A 6042-nucleotide genomic window follows, 5' to 3' on the forward strand; every position below is an offset into this window, starting at 1 on the left:
CGCTTGAAGCAGGCTGTTTTAAGTGGTGTAGCGAATTAAAACTACATGTCAGCGTTTATATTGTTTTTGTCGAGCCTCACCTAACCTAAAGGCCATGTGCAGTGCACATCACAGCCATTGTTCATGTGATGAAACCAAAACCACGTGAGAGAAGAAATTCAATCATAATTTATTCGGTAAACACACAACTAAAATTTCTTTAACACATCAGTTGACCACTGCAGCCCACCAGAGAGAGAATAATGAACAAAGAAAACAGAACTCACTTCTGTGGTCATTATAAGGCAGCTTGCACTTGGATTGATGGTGACATCGCCAGTCATCAGACCAACGTCCTTGAGATCGTCCGAAAACTCACGGAACTTTTGGTTACTAAGTGCCTTAATTGGTGTTGTGTAGATGACTCGCCGCTTTTCCTGAAATGCCAGTGATATTGCATACTTGCCAGAGCAAACAGTGATACAGTAAATATTAAAATGTTTAAATATAGAGTAGCGGGGGGGGGGGGGGGGTTGAAATATGTTCATTCCTCTGTTCAATACAGCGCTATCTATTTCATGTGAACAACCCCAAAACCCGCCGCGGTGGCTCAGTGGTTAGGACGCTTGGCTACTGATCCGGAGTTCCTGGGTTCAAACCCGACCGCGGCGACTGCGTAAATTTTATGGAGGCAAAACGCTAAGGCGCCTGTGTGCTGTGTGATGTCAGAGCACGTTAAAGATCCCCAGGTGGTCGAAATTATTCCCAAGCACTCCACTTTCCCACCTCTTTCTTCCTTTCTTCTTTGAAATCCCAGGTGAAAATTTCCTGCTGGGAATCTGCTGGTCCCAACACTGCTGGGATTTTGGCAGATTCCCAGCAGCTGCTGGGACCAGCAGGAGCTGCTGGGACCAGCAGGCGTTGCTGGGACCAGCAGGCGTTGCTGGGACCAGCAGTTGTTGCTGGGACCAGCAGGCGCTGCTGGGACCAGCAGGTGTTAGTGGGACCAGCAGGCACTGAAATTAGCTTTTGACCTCTCGAAATTCGTGAAAGAATAACATCAGTAGAAACGAGGCAAATACCACAAATACAGTGCTGTCTGGTATTTGTATCACTTCTATTGTTCTAGTTCCTTCACGCAGAATTTGAGGAACCTAAGCTAAACTAACATGCCAGTTCTGCTCATCCGAGACTGCCGAGCAAACACAGCTCATTGGACACAGGTTCCCACTTGCTGCTTTGACGCATACTAATGCATTGCATGTTCTCAACAGCAGGAGAAGGCAAGAAGCTCTACTTGTCTTGTGCAGTTTAGCATGTTTATTCTCATGTGAATGGACAGTTCACTGCATATCCTTCCTCTTGGATTTTACGACATCTTGAATCTTCTCGCTGAGGATCCTGTTGATGTTTTTTTACGACGGGGTCCACGTCCACGCCCTTTTGTAGACCCCAGTGCTTGACCGTGGCTGCAAAAAAGTATTAATTAATAAGTATTAATAAGTATTAATTAATTAAGTTAATAAGGTGCTGCAGAGATAGCTGCCATATGAAAGAAAGGAGGGGTGTGACACAGTAGGATCCAGCAGGTGATTGCAGGGGCATAGTGCGCATGATCCAGCAGGTGATTGCAGGGGCATAGTGCGCATAACTCCCAACTTGCTATAATAACTAAAGAACTTTAGCCAACTCGCTTCTTGGCCTATAAAGAATTATCATTCACGGTTTCAGATTTAATCTGACGTTTAAAGGTGTCTGATAATTATAAGGCAGCTTATAGCTAAGCAGGCGTACTACTTACCACTTGGCGGCTGTCGCGGCTTTGAGCTGCCAGTGTTTTGCTTCTGGCATCGTCCATGTTTTTTTTTAGCATGGTCTCATCATACTCTGCTTTTTTGGATGCCAGCAGAGTTCGCTTTTGCTTCTAAAGAACGAAAAAACTAAAAAGACAGGATGTGCTGCAACAAGCATACACTACAACACATCGCAGGTTAAATTTCACGAGATTGCACAATGAAACAAGATATAACACTGCACAATGCAAGCACACCTTCTTCTTTTGGGCTGCTGTTTCCTCTTCACATGTCTCACTTGAAGAATCATGCGGATCTAGAATTTTTGGCATCGCAAGTCTTTTTTTTTTCATCCTTTCCTGGATTTCTTTCTCCAACTCTGCAGTGAGAAATTCAGACATACACACACATATATTATAGTAACCCAGTTCGCGTGGCAAAATCTCATGCAATTAAGGTGCACAAAACTGAGCCATTACCTCCTAGCATCAGGACTTGGGTGCTGTAGTGACTGCTGTCCTTTCCGTCCAGCGGATCTCTCCAGAACGCGGTATACACAGACCGCGTATTGAAGTCTGTGTTGTTTTTCGGGTTGAAATTCGTAATATCCTTTGCAGGAATCACGTACAACTTATCTATATCGTGCGCGAACCTGACAACGGCAAACATCGCACGTGTCTGTGGAGCGTGATGCACACCAAGGATCACTAATAACTCTGCAAGCGCAGATCAGCCGCAGATTATTTAACTGAATAAGTTCGGATTTGCGAAGTAATTTAAAAAGCTAAAAGCCGCCACAGTATGATAGAACAGAGAGACGGGGATCGATACTCGTCCGTGCACTCCGAGAAGACAGGGCAAAAGGGGAAAAGAAAAGTAAACAGGTACCCAATGTTGCTATCTCCAAAAATCGATACGACAAACTTCGGACAAGAAAAAAGGTAGTCAGTAAGCAAGTTTTTCAAAACTGGTTTAAAACAAAACAATTGATACAAAGTTACTTATTAAGTTTTAGTGGCATGTTCATGTAATTAAATGTGCTAATTTACTCGTAAATCAGTTCAATGAGCTCTTGAAGGATAGCCACATCGGCATTTTCACCAGTCCAGGTTGTCTAAATCCAATCCAAATCCAACTAGACGCTTCGTTCAACTCGACGACTGTAGTGCAGTGAACTAGTATATTTTCTGTAACTGTAGGGCCTCCTGCAAAATAGGCTAGGACACGAGTTTTTTTTTTTTTTTTTGTAAGGGCCGCCCGATACAAAGAGAAAGCCCCATATCCAAATCCTGCAGCAGCAACAGCAATCCCCGCCTAGTGCTTCTCTTCGGTCGACGTTCAAGTGCTATTCGGATGGTGGCCGTGGTATTATTGTCACAGTGAGCTGAAAGAATGGGCCGCAGGAATAAGCGGTACCGGCGTTGTCTTGACCCAGGCTGCGATGCTGGTCTTCCGACTTCCACCAGAAGTTATCTTCGGATGTCTGCGCACCCACCGTCTCTAGCTGAAGGGCCTACGCGGTAATCGTCACCAGTGCAAGGGGATACGCACCCGACGTCAACAGCGCAAGGATCTCCGCGGCCGCCACCATCGCCAGCGCAAGGATCTACACGCTAAGCTTCGCCAGAGCAAGGACCTATGCGGTCATCTTCACCAGCGCAGACATCACCACAGGCCACGCATCATGATGGGGATGATTATGGCAGCAGCTATAATTGGTCAGGTCCTACGGAAACTCCTACATCGTCGAGCAATCACACGCAACTGCCTGACTTTTCCGAGCACCCTGAGACGTCAGATCAGACGCAATGCAGTAATTTAACTGTTGAGGACTTCCTTGCACTGACTGTGAATTTTGCCATTGAGTGTGGATTGTCTTGGAAGGCAATCAAAGCGCTTCAAAGACTGATATTATATATTCTTGATAGGCATGATCTTCCATTGACGAAGTATCGTTTTAAGAAAAGCGTTGGAGTTGGAATTCACAAGGCGAAGTTCCACATTTACTGCTAGCCGTGCATGAAGCTTGTCGCAGAAGCTTGTCACTGTGTTTCTTTATTTAGTTACACCTGTCTCCCAATAAATACTCAAGTTTCAAGCGCTGAAGCAGTTGCCAAATGGCTGTTAATACACACCTTCTGAATGAAACTAGTCATGTCTAGTTGGTTTCCAACTAGCTAGGTCATCTGGTCCAATACACGCCAGGTTGAATTCCCAGCTGATCAGTTTTTCTCCAGGCAAGTAAATAATAATCTCAATATAAAGCCGGTTTCTTCTCTACTGAGACCAGTAGAACCCTTCTGACGACCGGCTACTTGATTTTAAAAGCAACAATATGTTTCAGTTGACTGAGTACAAAACCAGCAGGTTTACTGCTGGGACCAGTTGATCGAGTACAAAACCAGCAAGGTTGCTGCTGGGACCAATCTGCCAACACAAAACCAGCAAGTGGTGCTGCTGGGACCAGCAGGCTCAGACATCAAAACCAGCAAGGTTGCTGCTGGGACCAGTTCCCAACACAAAACCAGCAAGTAGTGCTGCTGGGACCAGCAGGTTCAGACCAAAACCAGCAAGTGGGCTGCTGGGACCAGCAGGCCCAGACCGAAACCAGCAAAGTTGCTGCTGGGACCAGTACAAACCAGCAGATTCCCAGCAGGAAATTTTCACCTGGGATGCGCTTTACAGCCTGCTACGAACCCGCCGCGGTGGCTCAGTGGTTAGGGCGCTCGACTACTGATCCGGAGTTCCCGGGTTTGAACCCGACCGCGGCGGCTGCGTTTTTATGGAGGAAAAACGCTAAAGCCCCCGTGTGCTGTGCGATGTCAGTGCACGTTAAAGATCCCCAGGTGGTCGAAATTATTCCGGAGCCCTCCTCTTTCCCACCTCTTTCTTCCTTTCTTCTTTCACTCCCTCCTTTATCCCTTTCCTTATAGCACAGTTCAGGTGTCCAGAGATATATGAGACAGATACTGCGCCATTTCCTTTCCCCAAAACACCAATTATTATTACTGCTACGAGCTTTAACAAGAAAAAGCGAATGGTGCTTGCATGTCTGTGTGTGTGTATGTGTGATCGCTTTTATGGCGCTTAAAATGGGTTTAGTAAAAATTACTGTTTATTATTTCACTGCATTTTGTTCTGTAAGCGCGGGTGCATTACACCGACCACACCGTGACACCGACGTCTATGGGGGTTTAACTGGTTTAACATCCCAAATCGACTCCGGTTATGAGGGACGCCGCAGTGATGGGCTCCGGAAATTTCGACCACCTGGCGTTCTTTAACGTGCATTGACGTCGCACAGTAGATGGGCCTCTAGAATTTCGCTTCCATCTAAATTCGACCGCCGCGGCCGAGATCGAACCCGCGTTTTTCGGGCCATCAGCCGAGCGCCATGACTACTGAGCCACCGCGGCGTAGTAGTAATAATAATAATAATAATAATAATAATAATAATAATAATAATAATAATAATAATAATAATAACTGGTTTTTGGGGAAATGAAATGGCGCAGTATCTGTCTCATATATCGGCGGACACCTGAACCGCGCCGTAAGGGAAGGGATAAAGGAGGGAGTGAAAGAAGAAAGTAAGAGAGGGGTGCCGGAGTGGTGGGCTTCGGAATAATTTCGACCACCTGGGGATCTAACGTGCACTGACATCGCACAGCACACGGGAGCTTAGCGTTTCGCCTCCATAAAAACGCAGCCACCGCGGTCGGGTTCGAACCCGGGAACTCCGGATCAGTAGCCGAGCTCCCTAACCATGGCACTGAGCCACCGCGGCGGGCCGAGTGCACGGCGGCAGACTTAATTTTTACCCCACACACGTTATACATTGGTTTTTGTTCGGCCGCTGAGCCCGAGTTCACGGGTTCGAACCCGACCGCGGCGGCGGCCGCGTTTCGATGGAGGCGAAACGCTAAAGCGCGCGTGTGCTGTGCGATGTCAGTGCACGTTAAACATCCCCAGGTGGTCGAAATTATTCCGGGTCCCTTCACTGCTGCATGCACCTTCTTCTTCCACTTCCTCATTTATCCCTTCCTTACGGCGCGGTTCGGGTGTCCATCGAGATCCGTGAGACAGTTAATGCGTCATTTCCTTTCCCCAAAAAACCATTTTCATTTTTTGTTGGGAAAAGTGGCAGCACACTACGCGGCCGTCATCAGCTGGCTCACATGATTAGGTAGATCGGTTGTATTACGTGGGGCTTCTATTCTAAGAAACGGGAAATAGAAGTATGTCGGCGGCACCGTACCTGCGTAATTCG

At 46.9% G+C, this 6042-nt stretch overlaps 1 long non-coding RNA gene across 1 annotated transcript; it reads right to left on the minus strand.

The window, feature by feature from the left end:
• Positions 1-1276: 1276 nt before the first annotated feature.
• LOC144111244 (uncharacterized) lies at positions 1277-2620 on the minus strand. Its single transcript, XR_013310010.1, has 4 exons — positions 2252-2620; positions 2030-2151; positions 1781-1919; positions 1277-1448 (listed from the first exon to the last, which is right to left on the minus strand). It is a non-coding gene; the product is annotated as an uncharacterized LOC144111244 (long non-coding RNA).
• Between the last annotated feature and the right edge of the window lie 3422 nt (positions 2621-6042).

Source organism: Amblyomma americanum, chromosome 11 (assembly GCF_052857255.1).
Source record: "Amblyomma americanum isolate KBUSLIRL-KWMA chromosome 11, ASM5285725v1, whole genome shotgun sequence".
NCBI lineage: Eukaryota > Metazoa > Arthropoda > Arachnida > Ixodida > Ixodidae > Amblyomma > Amblyomma americanum.